Here is a 16,695-nt window from a genome sequence, read left to right as displayed (position 1 = left end):
GCCAAGATGTAGGTCTGCACCCAGCCTGAGGTAAATGCTGGTACTGCCCCCTCATGCATCAGCCAAGTGGTAAAACAGTATGTACACTGAACCGTCTTGCTAACATTCTGCTGTGGGCGCCATGTTTGGGGAGAGATGAGTGATGTGGTAACTTTCAGGTTCTAAAGATAAAAGGTAAAGCGACCCCTGACCATTAGGTCCAGTCGTGACCGACTCTGGGGTTGCGGCGCTCATCTCACTTTATTGGCCGAGGGAGCTGGTGTACAGCTTCTGGGTCATGTGGCCAGCATGACTAAGCCACTTCCGGTGAACCAGAGCAGCACACGGAAATGCTGTTTACCTTCCCGCCGGAGCGGTACCTATTTATCTACTTGCACTTGGACGTGCTTTCGAACTGCTAGGTTGGCAGGAGCAGGGACCAAGCAACGGGAGCTCACCCCGTCGCAGGGATTCGAACTGCTGACCTTCTGATTGGCAAGCCCTAGGCTCTGTGGCTTAACCCACAGCGCCACCCGCGTCCCTCATCTAAAGATGACTTAAGCCAAATAAAGAAGAATGGCTACAAAAATTGAGCAAGTACTTGGAATTCACTAGGTTGACTGAAGCCTTAAGGAACAAGTCAAATAAAATAGTCCAGAAGTAATGGATTGTCTAAATACCTACCTATTGAGTCAAGGTGCAACAACCAATGTTTGGTTGTGTTTAGAATAAACCTGTAAGTGGGAAAATGTCTCCTTATACCAAGATAAGGAATATAGTGAAACACAGAGAAATGGCACTAGTTATAGGAAATGAACCACTGTGAGGTCGACAAAAGTCAAAATCCAAAACCAAAAGTATAATAGAAAGAGATTCACCCCAGAAGGGTCAGTATTCAGGTAGAGAAGTGACCGTCCGGTATGACTATTATAGTTAACTTGTATTATACTTATGTTTTTTACTGTTTGCATTTGTTCTGTTCTGTTCTGTTTTTCTTTTCTTTTTTCTTTTTTTCTTTTTCTTTCTTTGTGTATTCAGTTGAAATGTTTGTATTCTTTGTTTCGTTTGTATTTGCATAATAATTCAATTTTTAAAAAAATGTCTTAAGGTCTTGTCCTACGTCAAAAGGCTCTCAGAGAAGTTCTCTGTGTCGCCACTTCCATCCACAGAGTGAAGCATTGTGGGGTAAGATGGCCCCACTCTAGAGAGCTGTAGGAATACTGCCATCATTTTGCTGCAGCAGCCAAAACTGTTTAACAGTTTGCCAATAAACTTTAAAAATATTTGCTACCACACTAATGTGGCCATGCACCCACAGCTGAGTTTGGGGCCATCTCACCCCGACATTGCCTTTCTCTGAGGAAAGATGCTATGGTATAACGTATCTTCCTTCCTCAGAACAATGAATCGTGGGGCTCTGCACCACTGGGGAAGAACCACAGGATTGGGTGAGGAGAAGGCAGCAAAAGGGCACTGTTTGGTGGCACAGCATGTCTCAGTTGGCAAAATGTCTTCAACCAGCTATGTGGTGCAACTTTCTGTGTGGTGCAGTCTGCATTAATGTCCTAACTACTGCATCAGCATTAGATCCAGGCACAAAATCATAGCTAGTAGTTTTGTGGTAGTGTTAGTGAAAATTGTAAGCAGAACCCCAGGTGTTCTAGCAGCGGAGTATTTATCATACACTCAAGCCATCATACATGTTTAGTTTTCTGCTTTTGTCAGAAGGATGCTAACCAGTTGGGGGAAAGCTTCCAATAAGCAAAAAGATTGAGATCAGAACCGCTATCAAGCTTAAATTCCAGCCATTGGCTGAACATAGACAATATTGTTTGCAGAACAATAGAGAGACATCCCACCACCTACTAGATTATGGCTTTTACAACCAGAAAAATAAGGCTGCTGTTATCCACCCATCTTGAATAAACATATTCTAGGGATGTGGAAACATTCCAACATAGGAGGTGGGGGGGGATTGGTCTATGTGCTTCCCATAGTTTTCTTACTAAAATGTAAAGGTAGAGCCAGTGGACACTTTCCAGATTGATCCAACGTAGAAGAAGAAAAAGAAAAAAGAAAGTGAATTTTTCTCAAGTATCTTTTTTTTTTAACATGGGGAACGGAGGGGAGCATGGAAGACTCAAGTGTATCATTACACATTGCATTCATAAAGTGGCAATACTTTATAGGAAATTACAAATTAGCTTCTCACCCAAGGATAAGATGATATTTGAATTAACTATCATGCAAATGCAGGGCCTATCTATCAGAACCCACAGTGTTCCCACTTCCAGGAGAATGAAACAGTAATAAATATTGAACAAAGGAAGTTAATCTCGATCCAGTGCTCCTTAATAATTCATAAATATAAAATAAAAAGGCTAGGTCCTTTCATGCTTGTCCAATTTTTCTTACTATTTCTCATTATGTGTATTCTTGCAAAATTGGCTTGTGCTGAAAGTTGCAATCAGTCATGGCTGGGAGCTACCAAAGTTTACTTGGCAAGCAGGATAGGGCGCCTAAGTTTATTCCCCTTTGGTGGACTGATGGGTCTTGCCTCAATCAGAAACAGACGCCGCATTCTATAGGGAAATGAAACTTCTTATTTGAAAGGATATAGGGCTGCTTGCCCATGGGCAGGATAAACCTGCTCAGGTTTATTTCACTGAAAGATGAACACTGTGAGCTTGTAATTATTCAGGTTGTCCAACCATCTCAAGTAGTGATGGCCACCAACTTGGGTGGCTTTAATAGAGGATTAGGCAACTTCATGAAAGATACAGCTATGTATGGCTACCAACCACCATGGCTATGTTCTGCCTCCACTGTTGGAGGCAATATGCTTCTGAGTACCAGCTGCCAGAGGGAAGAGAGTTGTTGTGCTCAGGTTCTGCTTTTGGACTTCCCGCAGGTTGGCCACTGCGAGAACAGGATGCTGGTTGAGATGGGCTACTGGCATGCTCCAGCAGGCTCTTCTTATGTTCCTATGCTCTTAACACTATAACCTTCTGATACACTCAGCCTGTAGATTCATCTGCCACAATACCAGTACAGTCATACCTCAGGTTGAATGTGCTTCAGGCTGAGCTACCCGGAAGTAACGGAGTGTGTTACTTCCAGGTTTCACCACTCGCGCATGTTCAGACGCTCAAAATGACATCACGTGCATGCGTGGAAGCGGCAAAACATGACCTGCGCAGACACGCCATCGTGTCTTATGTTCTATTCAGGATGCGAACAGGGCTCTGGAACGGATCTCATTCGCATCCCAAGGTACCACTGTATTGCCAGGATGCTGCCAGAGACTCCCAGATGGTTGCCCAGGAAAGTATAAAGACAAGGAAAAGTTTCTTACAGTCTTTATTTATTTCAGTCTTTACAGAGAGATGCTATAGAACCCAGCCTCTTAGATAATGGCATTGTCCTGAGTGAATCTCCACCCCCCACGCCCCGTCTCTCCCACTTCTTCATTTGTTATTCTCATCATCTCCTCTACAGGTGCTGCTACGTGCCCTCTGTGTTTGAGCTCTTTGCTCACCTACTTTTAAGGCTTGCTGGGTTCTGGGAGATGGAGGGCCTGAAATACTTTCTAATGACAATGTGTCAGCCAGCTGCTGCTCTGGCTCTCCCATGATTTCACAACTTTCCCCCTCATCTGCTTCTGAGCTGTGACCTCCCTCAAAGCCTGTTGTAAATCTATACTGTTTTCCTCTTCCTCCTCCCTGGAAGGGCCAGGATGGGGAGGCAGCCTCCACCATTCCTCCTCTGCCCAGTCCCTGACACGTATTCATCCACCAGTCCAGGCCTTTTGCACACTTCACACAAACAGCCAGCTATCCTTCCCATATTGGGGCATTCACAACCAAGCTACCCAAGTACCCTACCTATGCAGAGCTAAGTAGAGGTGGAACAGATGGACAGAGTAGATGAAAAGGCTACAAGGTCCACACAAACTGGATCTTATTATAATGCATATACATTTATTACAAACAGCTTTATCCCATTTTCTGGGATGCTGATGCAGCTGTTGACTCCTTATTACATTTCAGCTGTTTTCACCCAACTGCACTATGTCCATCTTCTGTCAAAATACACTTACATGTCATGTGAACTTAGAGCACTGCCCTCACATGTAACCAAGTGCAAAATTTCATTGTATTACTAAAGAGCACTTAACACCCCAACTATCAGCTACCATTTGAGGCTTAAAAATAACTCGGCATTTCAGCTAAAGTGTTCCTCTTTTGGGGAAGGGGAGAAAACATGAGGATCCAAAGGCTGGCCACATCACCAATGGCATTAAGTATGGCAGAATGGTGATGCCCTCACGCAGGCAATGCCAAGTAAAGGAGCCTGAATGGGGCATATCTGCACCAAAGCTGGCATTAGCCTGCCATGTCAGTCATGTATAGCAATACTAACTGCACTGTTTCAAGGATGGCTGCATCAAGGTCGTTCTTGCATCAAACTGAGCCTTGTTATCTGAATGTCGGAACAAAAACCCTTTTTCAATCTTTACAGCATTTCATAACACTGTACAGTATGAGTCATCAGGGTCATCTGTAGCCTAGAGAAGCACCTTGGCATTGCTCCTCTTCAATACCAGAGCACAGACTAGCACCATTACATTTGAGTGAATCTTTGTGCCATGCACACACAAGTACCAGGTGAAATAACCTTGCCTCTCCTGTCTTCCTTTCCTCCCCACCCCTCCAGATAAAATGTGATCACAAGCTAAATTCCAGGGATGCATAATAATTGGCATTCTCCCTCCCCCTTCAAATACTCAAGGATGTTAGGCTGGAAATGGAAACAATATAAATAGCCCAGGCTTGATGTACAATAGCAATTCAGATGCTTTCTTAGATAGGGAATTGTTCGAGATGCCAGCTGTGCTATTTGCTCAAGCGCTGGATGTATCACCTAGAATTTGCAATATGATAGCCCCTTGGATTTACTTCAAATCCATAGCTCCCTTTGTGTCTTGCTAACTTGGGGGCTGGCCATAAATGAGCTGCCCACCGCTGGCTCCAAAGTGCAATAATATATATATATTAGCAAGTCAAACACAGAGGGGCTCGTGCTGAGAGTTGTATGCGACAATGAAAGGAGACCCTCTGGCTGGTGCTTAGATGGCTTGGGGATTACATGCTGAGAAACATGTGCGAAAGGAAAACATTCAAGTCCTCCTGAAGTTTGCAAGAAGTGGGGGTGTTATCATTTCAGGAGGTACTCAGCATCTGGCAGAGTGGGCTTTTTTTAAAATAGCTCTTTCCCCTTTGTTTCAGGCAGAGGGAAGGGAGACTATAATTAAACTGTGGTGGAAGCCATCTCAATTGCCTTACATCGCACTAATGCTTTATGTTACAACCTGCTTTGATTCACTGAGGCCTGGCAATGTGCAGACTCTTGGCTGGTTTTTTGAACAAAAAAGTAAACAAAACTGAGGAATGCTTAGCTACTCCAGCTGATTCTCACTATGTTAACACAGAGAAAAGGCAGAGGATACAATCAGATATCAATAAGGGGAGAGGCAAGTAAGTGAACAATGGGGTGGACATGCACAATTTTTTAAAAAATAAGGGTCTTTTTTTTCAGCACAATTCTATGCACCTCTACTCAGAAGTCCCACTGTAATGTAAATGGGATTGATTCCCTGGTAAGTGGGTATAGTATTGCATGCACATACAGTGGTACCTTGGTTCCCAAACTTAATCAGTCCCAGAAGTCTATTCCAAAACCAAAGTGTTCTAAAACCAAGGCATGCTTTCCCATAGAAAGTAATGCAAAATGGATTAACCCATTCCAGGCTTTTAAAAACAACTCCTAAAACAGCAATTTAACATGAATTTTACTATCTAACGAGACCACTGATCCATAAGATCCATAAGATCAGGAATAATCAATGTACTGTACTATAAAATAAATAAGGCAGTATTGTAGATGATAAAAATTAAAAAAAAAATTTCTTACACGCACTGATGATAGTCATTGTTTGGATGGGGGGCTTTTATCCATTTCTGCAGTCACACAATCAATCAGTGAGTAGCTGAACTGGGTTCCACACAGTCACAAAAATGAAGTCACAAGCCACAGTCACAAAGTCCCATAAAATGAAGAATGAGTCACAGTCAAAAAAACGAAAAAGCCACACAAACAAAAACACAAAAAATAGCAAAAACAAAAGCTCCAAATATCACCTCTGTGTTGAGTGGGTGCTTGGGACTCAACAGCCGACAGACTCAACAAAAAGCCTCTGATTAGCAGCGTTGGACTCAATTTATAAATGGAACACACTCAACAGGAAGCGGACCATGTTCTGTTTCCAAGGCAAAGTTCACAAACCGGAACACCTACTTCTGGGTTTGCAGCATTCTATTTCCAAGTTGTTCATAAACTAAGTTGTTCTAAAACCAAGGTACCACTGTACTTGCATTGCTGCGAATCTCAGGAGTTAGTCATCTCCTTTTATATTCTTGCAAATTTCAGTAGTTTCAACCATGATCAATTTGAGCCAAAGCTATGGTGACCTTGTGTTGTACTTTACAGAGGACCCTTCTCTAAATGAATTCCTCTATTTGAAGGGAGAGCAGGGGTCTTGAAGTAGTCCATCAACGTTACCATCTAGGCAAGAGGTTGAGCAGACGCATGCCACCTGGCCACAGTCTTTCCTACAGTGTTGAAAAGTATTGCACTTCTGCGCAAATTGTGTTGTATTCAGCTACCTTCTACTCAGAGCACACCCACTGAAATGAAGGAATGACTTCCTTAGGTCTATTAATTTCAACGGGACTACTTTGAGTAAGTTACATAAACCCATGATTTTAGAATTGGCATCTACACATGTAAGTTAAGAGATGCTAATATTATGCAGAACTGGATATACCGGTATAAGGCAAAACACACAGGTACCATTCTGCTCATTCATTAAGTTAGAAACTAGCTTGTTCCTCTCTTTCAGTGTGCTTTTTTAGTAAATGAATAGAATCAGGCTAGTGGTTGACATTTAAGAAAGCAGATTAGAAATTTGGCAAAAGCTATGGAGATGCATCCATTGTCCACAGAACAAACTTCTTGGTTCAGTTTTAAAGCCTTTTATTTCCCCCTAGTGGGATAATGATTGCTGCCTAATAGTAAACAATTCAAGTAGACATGATTTTAGTTCAGCTATGATTGGCTAAAAGTGCCCATAAACAAAAGGTAGCAACAGAGTTCATGACAGGAATTTGTTTTGTATTTTTAAAATATCATTTCATCCCTCCTGAGTTTGTAAGCATTAAAAGAAAAGCCTACTCTACTATTGCAAATACCCATAAGGCCAATAATTATTATATCCATTCTGCGGGGGGCAGTGCTGTGGCCAAGAAAATGTGGGTTACACAAGTCCTGCACAGAAACCCAGGTGTTATTATACCCATTTTTAGTGGGGTTTGGAGCTGTGTAGTTTGAACCCTGAAGTGTAGTCCAAGATTGTTTATCTTGGTGTCAAGTTATTTAGGAAAACGCAGGGGTAGTCAAGTTGAATATAACTTCACTGGAGTGCAATTAATTAAAAGCTGGAGGAGATGAAGGAAGCCTGAGGATAAACTGGGGACTCACCTGTAGGCAGAAAAACTTTCTGAGTTGCCAGGTCCATCCACAGATGAAGTCTACATATTGAGAAACAATGGAGGGATACTGTAGACCTGGAATATTAATTTCTCAAATGCTACATCTACTCAGGCCCACCTCCAGACTGTCACCAGATCTACCAGAAATGGTAGCTCTGTTCTCTACTGCTATGGATGTATGCATGGTGTATGTTTATTTGGAGTATTTACTCTTCCCCCCTCTTGGAAAAATTCCTGCAGACACCCAAGAAATGGCAAGCCAGTATTAGCATGTGTTGGAAGCAAGTGGGACCAGCACTCACAAGATCAGTCAACATGCTGACAATCGCTTCTTGGTATAAAAATGGAAATGCAGTTTGGCCTTTTGTTGCCATTCTCAAGTGCTACACAAACAGGCACTCCTGTAAAAAGGAGTAGAATCCTGGGGGGGAAAGGATACAAGAACAGTTTGGAGTGCTAGATGACATGCCTTCTAGTGGAAGATTCATCTACTGTTTTGCTATAGAAAATGATTTCATCTTGACTGTACTAAATAAATGAGCCTCGCTATCAATACTTTCTCCACGGTGTCACAGAGAGCACAACAAGAATCAATAATTTAATATAAAGCGCTCTTAAAGAAGGAGGAGCCGATCGACATGTGATACAGAATCATTATATGGCTTTTATTGGACAGAACCATATTAGATTACAGGTGGGGAAATGGATGACTGAATTCTCCCCCATGGAGGAGGGGACAACCCAAACCCCTCTTCCTGAACATAGTAAACTAGCCAAGGACAGAAAAGACTACTGAAAAATCCCTTTCTCTAATATGCTAGTTTTTCTGTGTACCTGCTAGGTTTTCTGGGGTGGAAGGTAGCACTCAAACATACAATCCCTCAGCCAATGCTGGAATTTAAATAATGGCAGACCCACCACTATAGGGGCACTGTAAAGCTAAAGCGAAAAAACTCGCACTTTGGTTATTCACTCTTGCCTGTGTGGAGAACCACACAAAATCGAATTTAGTGTGTGCACACACACAAGAATGTGTAAAGCAGAGGATTTTCTAAAACAGAGCCCCAAATCCTTCACTGAGTAAAATGTTCTAACTGAGTCTAGGAAGATTTAAAAGAATGAAATAAGTGTCATAAAAAGGTGTTTTCTTTATAGGACCTTGGAGGGAGGCACTCAATTTGGCTTCAAATCAAATCAGATGGAATAAATTGCTATACCATACCTCAGACATACTTCATCCAAAATCTCCCTTTCAATTGGAAATCTCTCCCAGGATATTGCTTTATTATCAAAGTAATTTCCTCGATAGACTAAAAATAATAAGGTTCCTCTTTGTCAAGTTTCGGAAGGTTATGATTAAAGTTGTCAAGAGCCTAACAGGGACTCGACAGTGTAGGGAGGCACAAAGAAGGTTCTGGAAATTATTTGAAGTCCCTCCCTTTCCCACATAACTCTGGATCATTAAAAAATGAACTGTGGCACGTGCCGTAAAGAAAAAGCCATAAAACATTGAGTTGCGATCAGAAGAACTGTGACTTGAGTACCGTGTTAAAAACAATCCCTTGATAAAAAGATACAGAGCCAATTACAAATTGTAACCCTAAACCAGGGGATTTGGCTTAAACTCATTTCAGGTCAACTCATGAGCTTGATCAAAAGTTGCTTAACTGGTTTACAGGCCACTGTTCAACTGCAGTAGCTTTTTTCTAGAGCCTCTGCATCTTTATACAAATTCAGAGAGAACCTCTGGCCAGGTGTCCTGAGCTGAATCTTGCCCATGCCTTGTGGGCTTTCCTCCCCACCCGCCACCCCACTTGCTTGCCACCTCAGGTGCTTACCAGACCACATGTTCACCCCTCATGTTAACTGCTGTCAGTGGCTGAGCCATTCTAATTTGTCCTGCAATGCTCTGGGAGTAGTGCTGCATCACACCTCAAGTCAATTGTCAAGAGGTGAGTCAAGTGACAGCACCAAATGGCTCTGGTTAAGTTTCTGGAGGCAGCTACTTGCCCTGTATTTATAAGTCTTTAGAAAGGCCATGGAGAACAAGAGGGCATGGGACTGCCTACAGGGGTCGCTTCTGTCTAAGAATATCAGTTTCATCTGTCTGAAATTTAGGAGAGTCCTTTGCTGGCACAGAAGAACACAGAAAGCTAGTGCACCTCTGAAGAAGATATACCTTTGAACCACATTGGGCATTTATCCCTCTACAGTGGTACCTCGGGTTAAGTACTTAATTCGTTCTGGAGGTCCGTTCTTAACCTGAAACTGTTCTTAACCTGAAGCACCACTTTAGCTAATGGGGCCTCCCGCTGCCGCCGCGCCGCCGGAGCACAATTTCTGTTCTCATCCTTAAGCAAAGTTCTTAACCCGAGGTACTATTTCTGGGTTAGCGAAGTCTGTAACCTGAAGCGTATGTAACCTGAGGTACCGCTGTACTTAATAAATTCTCCAACTGTCACCTGTTCGATGTGCTTTCTTGCCCTCTTCCTGAACCCAAACCAAGGACAAGGTGGGATACCCCAGGAACAACATTCAATGGGCTATCATCACATGTTTGCAAGGAATACGCTTGTTAATTGTTCTAAAGGCTGATCAAGAAAATATATGTGTACCTTGAAGGGGGGGCATAAAAATGAAACGTGCTTCCTATTTTAATCCGGGGGGGGGGAGAGACTGTGCAAAAGTTTAAGAAATATAACTGCAATCATGTTCACAGGAACACAGAACCCTCCTATAATCTTAAGTGCCTTTAACTCGACAAAAGCACCATTTGTGAGCCTAATTCTATCCGAAATCAATGGCAGCCAAGCGAGTCTGACGACTTCACTCATGCTCAGCTGCTCCACTATTTCTCCTGGCTATAAAGGAACAGCCCAGATGTCACTGAAGATTCATCCATCTGCCCCCTCCGCCTCGATGAGTTCCAAAACCACTTGACAGAAGGGTGAAGAGGCTTCTCTGCAAACATCATACAATATCTGAAAACCAAAGGCCCCTGCAAATCTGGGCGGTGAAGTGCAAAGCCCTTGCTCCGCTTGTGTAGCCTGATTCCAACTACTTTATAAGAGAACGAGACACCAAGGGCAGCTGTGGTATCTCCTTTGTTGAAAGATTTCAAGAGGAAACTGGAAATGTCTCACAGGCTCTGCCTTATGTCTGAGAAACCTTAGGGCAGTGAGTTGGAGATGAACCACTAAGCCTCTTCCAATGTTATAGTTTGATGATAGTGGTCAGCAACTAGTGGCTCCTGGCCAACAAAACTTGGCCCTTTCAATGTTGCTGCTTGCCCCATTCACTGCAAGCCCGAAGAAGCACAGAAGGGGAAGCAAGATACATGGATGTGGAGTGGGGGGAAAGCACATCTTGCCTTGCTCTTGCACCAGGAAAATGGAGAACATAAGACACTTGAGACCATGCATGTAAACAATTCCTTTCTCTTCCTGTTGAGGAAAGAGCTACAAGTGAGCTGGGGTGACTAGCAGGTCACCAGAAAGGGTGGCACTTCATCTGCCATGGGACTGGATCCAGGAAAAAGACCACAAAGAAAGGAGCTGGACAAAGCTGGCTTTCCCATCCCATTTCCAGAAGCTCACAAAAAGTGCCTTCATCTGATCTGGGGGAATCCCCTCTTCCCTCCTCTGCCCTCATTCCTCAGCTCATGCAGATGGTCCGACCCGTGGGAGAGGCTTTTGGAGAGGGTTCCTTGGACAAGGAGAGGATGGGGAAATCAGCTTCTACCAACCCCCTTCCATAGGCATTTCTCTGAATCCAACCCATTATTCCCCAAAGAAGGGAAAACTCATTGCTTGCTGGTGTTCTCTGGTTTTAGCTTATGGCAGGGGTCCTATGAAGGAGAGTGCAAGGATATAAGGCCATCCGCTACAAAGGGCCTCAATTTTCCACTCAGTCATCCATCAACCAACTTTCCATCTTGCCTTGTGTTTGTTTTTAGACATGCTTTTGAAGTGGAATGGATACCGTTTCAAGACCTGACGCCATTGTTTTTCCTTTACTAAATGATACATCCAATTAACATGTACTTAAATATACTTATTGGTTGACCATATCAAATCAGTTAAAGCGACTGGGGTATAAAAAGTTATATGAATGCAGGCAAGTGAAGAGGGAATAATTGCAATTGTGAGAGTACAAACTGTGTACTGGGGTGTTGTTTGGGGGTTTTTGTTGGTGGCAGTGTTGTTTGCTGTTGGTATTTTGTATCTTTAGATTTTGTTGTGATTTATGTAGAAATTGTTCAGTTCAGTTTTGTATTTCTTAATGTTTTATTTATTCTTTTGTTAGGTTATATTTATGTCTTTTTTCATGTTCGAAGCTGCCTTGAGCATGGTTTGAACTGTGGAAAGACGGAACACAAATAAAATTATGTATGTGTGTACAGGTACAGGCACATATGCTCCATTTGAAAATCCTCACCCAATTTTGAGTTGGGCCTAAATTTCTTCAGATTTAGAGCTGACTCAAAATAGGATTCATCTTTGCCCCTGCCACAAGCCAGTCTCCTTTGCCACTAACTAGCCGTCCCCTTCCTAACAACAAAAATACATTTTATCTCTGAGGAGGAGGTAACCAGCAATGGGGCCAGCTCACTAGACAGTAGAGGCTTTTGCCAACCTACAGATGCACCATCAATTGGGGAGGCGGGGGCCAGGCCTCCTCAATATTCTGCAGCCAGACAGGCCCGATCAGCCCTCCTGCAGCTGCAATGGGGTCCAGTGGGGGCCCCCCCAAGGTTACAACAAGCCCCGCTGGGCCTTTCAGAGGGCGCAAAGGGCCCCATCAGGCCGCCTCACACTGTGTGATCTCATGCAGAACCTGGTATGCCTGTCAACCTCTTAGTAATTGGAAGGATGCCATTGGGCACGATTTGGGTTGTTGCCGGGGAGAGCTTTGTGTCTTTTTTATAAACTGCAGGTGTTGCTATTTTAATGTATCTTATTTTATGCTTATGTTTTAAACACATTGGATGCAATTCCTTTCTGGCTGCATCTGATGTGAGTCCAACAACATCTGGATGACTACAGGTTCCCAAAGCCTGGACTAAAAGCATTCCCATAAGTGTTCTTTCAATGGGCTTCACTCATGAATGTTCATCATTTGATGACTTCAAGAAGGGTGGATTGCATGTGAGAATGGACCAACACTGATCCAACACCACAGAGAGAACTTATTGGTCACTTTAAATGCAATGCTTTCCTTTTTATAAAGTTTTTATTTGTGGTTTTTTTCAGATTTTCTTTTTTAAATTATAATGTTTACAAGAATGAAAATATTACACAATCAAATCAAATACTGTTAGTGTACTGTTATAGAAAAAAAGAAGCTATATAGGCAATATGCAACTGGGGGGAAATGGAAATAAAAATGTCAAACAGGAATTTCCAGTTAAGTTTCCAGTATACAAAAAAAAGGTCTGTGAGTTCAGAAACTGTTCCTGTGTATCCTTTGGTACATTTTATCAAGAGAGCCCCAGTTACTCTGCTACAGTTCACGTTTTCACAGAAGTATGGGACTTTTAAGTTGTACCATCTTTACTGGCTTCTGGTCTGGGTTTTTATTTGTTTGTTTTTTTTAGTGCAATTAAAAGCGCTTTAAACTATGGATGGGGAATCAGTGGACTACTCCCAAATGCTGTTGGATTCCAGCGCCCATCAATCCCAACAAGCATCATCAATTATCAGAGATCATGGGCATTGCAGTCCTCTCTCAACATCTTGAGAGTTACAAGTTCCCCAACTCTGCCCTAAACAGTTGGAGGCCAGAATATCTGGAAAAAGCATCTTCCCACATGAATCTGTCCACCCACTCTTTGTCCATGAAAGCAAATACTTTGTATGAGAGGTACAGCTGATGGGTGCATGGGGCAGGGCCTTCTGGGTTGTGGCACCCAGCCTGCAGTTGAGCTGCTATTATGAAGTCCCAGATTATCCTTTGAAACTTTAACAAGGAGGCACCCTGTTTGGAATACCATCCTCTAGCCACCACATAAAGTTAGCAACCATTAGAAATAAAAGCCCTCTTAGCATTAGGGCTCAGAACTATCAGTGTGGTGTCCACTGGCAGTGAACATCCTGGGACTAGGCCAATAGTATTTATAATCCTGCTCCAACAAATATGTAAATGAAACACTTTTCAACTTGAGTCCATTCACACATTCAGCTGCCAGTCACCAAGTGTACAGAAGATGAGTGTCGAGAAATCAAGGCGCTTTAAATGTATGTGTGAAACAGGCCGGTGGTTCTATCAACCCTGCATTTTGACAAAAATTGACTTTTAAGCTACTCATACATTATCCCCAAAGACTGCATGCTGAAGGAAAACTGGTCCATTTCACTTCAACACTGCACTGGGAATACCAAAATCTTTAACAATGAGAGCAGGAACAAAAAGCAGCTAGCGGACATTTGCTTATCCCTAACTACGTCCCCATCCCATATGCAAAAGGAAATAGGAAAATGTTCACAATGCCTCCGGAGAATTCCCCATTAATTTCAATAGTCAGAATGTATCAAGTCCTGAAATCACAGCCTGGCTTGAAAACTTAATATTTAGTGTCACGCTTCTCTCCCCCCGCTCCTGTGTTTTCTACAAACTTTTAACAGACACTCTTCTGCCACAAGCTGTCTTGCCATAGTGCATATTAGCGCTCACCCATTGTCTAGGATCTCTCCTCCCCCACTCCTGACAATAGCATTCCAGCCAATACCATAATCCATAAACCAACCTAAATCCCAAGTATCGGTGCAGGTATTGTGAAACCATGCAGCACAGCCCCTGCCACTCCCAGCCATTGTCATTTTTTGCTTTGCTGGGATTTAAGCCATTCCTCACTGTGGTTACTAGGAATTAGCTAGGTAAGCAAAGCTGTTTGCCCTGGGGTTAGCTGAGCTGTGCACTCCTGAGATTTCCAGAACAAAACCAAAAGAAAAAAAGTAAAGGGGGGTTAAAAGAAAACGAGCCACCACCCCTTCATAATTTCGTACTAAAGCAGAGGTTGTTCACGCATGCAGACAACGACCAGACTGTGGCCAGCTTTACGTGTGGCAAAATAGCACAATGGAACAAGGGGGTTGTTTTACCGCCAGAACAGCAACTTGATTTACAGGATGCATACATATTTGTTCATTTGCAACTTTAAAGAGGCTGTCTTGAAATCTCTTAGAAATACCTGCCATTCGTGAACTCACTCTGTGCCTTTTGAAAATGCAGCCAGAACTGTGAATTTGGAAAGAAAAAAAATAACAACACAGCAAGAAGATACTTGGTAGGTAAACAATGGGGAGGAAAGTGATACAGAAACAGTGTTTCAAAGGATCATAGGGCAAAATGCAAAGGATGGTTTCTTTTATGAAATGTAACAGATCCTTTGTGCAACTCCTTTGTGGGTGTTGCTGCTGCCACCGCTATTGTTGTTTTTTTTAAAAAATCAAACCCTACCTACTCACAAAAACATTCTCCCACCTCTTGTAGAAGTCTAAGATGAAATAATACCAATGAAATTTCAGCCATGTAAAGCAGGCTCTATCTTTAAGGAGCTACGCCACATCTTAGCCATGCCTTCTCTCACACACACCCGCCCTCTCCCTCTCTAGTCCACTAAATTCAAAACAGTAATAAAAAAAGTGAGAGAAGTAGCACAAATTAAGCAGCTATTATCTCATCGCCTTCAGTAGACAGTTTTTATTCTCTCCCCAAATGTTGAATACGCATAAAGCATCATTAGCGTTCCTGCTTTGCGTTCTTGGCAAGCAAAATCAATACAAATAGCTAAGCCTGGGCTGCTAAACTAAACCTTAAGGGCTGTGTCTCCTTAAAATCGCCCCCATTCCTGCCAGCTTCTAATTGTCAGCAGCAAAGAAGGGAGCAAGGTCCAGAGCCCCCGTCCCTCCCAACACACACACACACACACACACACACACACACACACGCTGCTTCCAGCAGGCAGCAGCCTCCTCCCTTGAACCTAGCATTTTTTTAAAAGAAAGAATGAAAGAAAGAAAAAGCCCCTGCAAAGACAACCAGCTGGGAGAAGATCAGTGCAAGAAGGAATTTGTCTTTTGAAAAGGAAAGGAAAAGATCGTCAGTGCTTTTCTCCCGGCTAATCTCATCCCTCAATTACATCATGGATAAGGCGGGGATTAAAAGGTGGATCCCTGCAGCCCTCAACAAAAAAAGAGGAGACTTGGAGGTTTTTTTAAGAAAAGAAAACAGTCACGGTGTTATTTATAGAAGATGGTCCCCGCCGTAAGACTAACAGGCTTCCCGGGGTTTAAGAAGGCAAGGATTTTAGACCGCAAAGGTTTCCAAAGTTGCACTGCCCTGTTGCATCCAGGCAGCAGCTAAAGCGGTTTCATGGTTCCATTTAATTGCACCAGCTGAACATCTTCTGAATGGTCACGTTTGTCATTCATCATCCTAGCGGGGATGACTGACAGCACTACACCCTCCTCCTCCTCCTCCTAGTACTGTCCTGTGGACCCCGAAGTGACTCTTCATAAAGATGCCCCCAACTAGATTGGGGCAGCTTGATGCAAAAGGTCACAAGTTGCTCATCACCAAAGGATGGAGACCAAAGGATGTCCTCCCCACTCCTCCCCAGGTTGGTGAAATCCCTGAGCCACTCCCCCCCGCTCCTTTGTGGGAGTGGGAAAGTTTCTTTCGCGGGTGTCCCTTCGCTCTACAAAACCGAGGGTTTGCTCGTTCCTTGTGTGAATGAGAGTGTGACACAAACTCCCAGCCACGATCTATAGACAGCAGAGAACGGATTCCAGGAGCCAAGATTTGCTTTATGGCTTGATTCATTCAAGAGGTGGGGGAAGGAGGTCTGTGACAGGTTGTACACCACACACACACGCCCCAGTCACAGTGGAGAAGCGCGGGGTCTTCGGTTCTCAAATGACCTCTTTGCTCCTGCGATTGTCTAGCTCGGTTATATACTGCGATCTGCCGGGGGGACTCCCGCGTTAAGCGACACCTCGAAGGAGGCACGCGCGCGGAGCATCCGCGCTACTTCCGCGTCAAAAGCCATTGGCAAGGCATGCCCGCCCGGATTCTCCTCTGCAATTCCCCCCGCCACAAACGCACA

General features: G+C 43.4%; 1 protein-coding gene across 12 annotated transcripts in view; it reads right to left on the bottom strand.

Moving 5' to 3' along the window:
• Positions 1–16,695, bottom strand: part of EPHB1 (EPH receptor B1) — a 344,720-nt gene that overhangs the window by 307,707 nt on the left and 20,318 nt on the right. The window lies entirely within an intron of this gene.

This window comes from Podarcis filfolensis (genome assembly GCF_964270895.1).
Source record: "Podarcis filfolensis genome assembly, chromosome: 5".
Classification (NCBI taxonomy): Eukaryota; Metazoa; Chordata; class Lepidosauria; order Squamata; family Lacertidae; genus Podarcis; species Podarcis filfolensis.
This window is presented reverse-complemented; position numbering and strand designations above follow the sequence as displayed.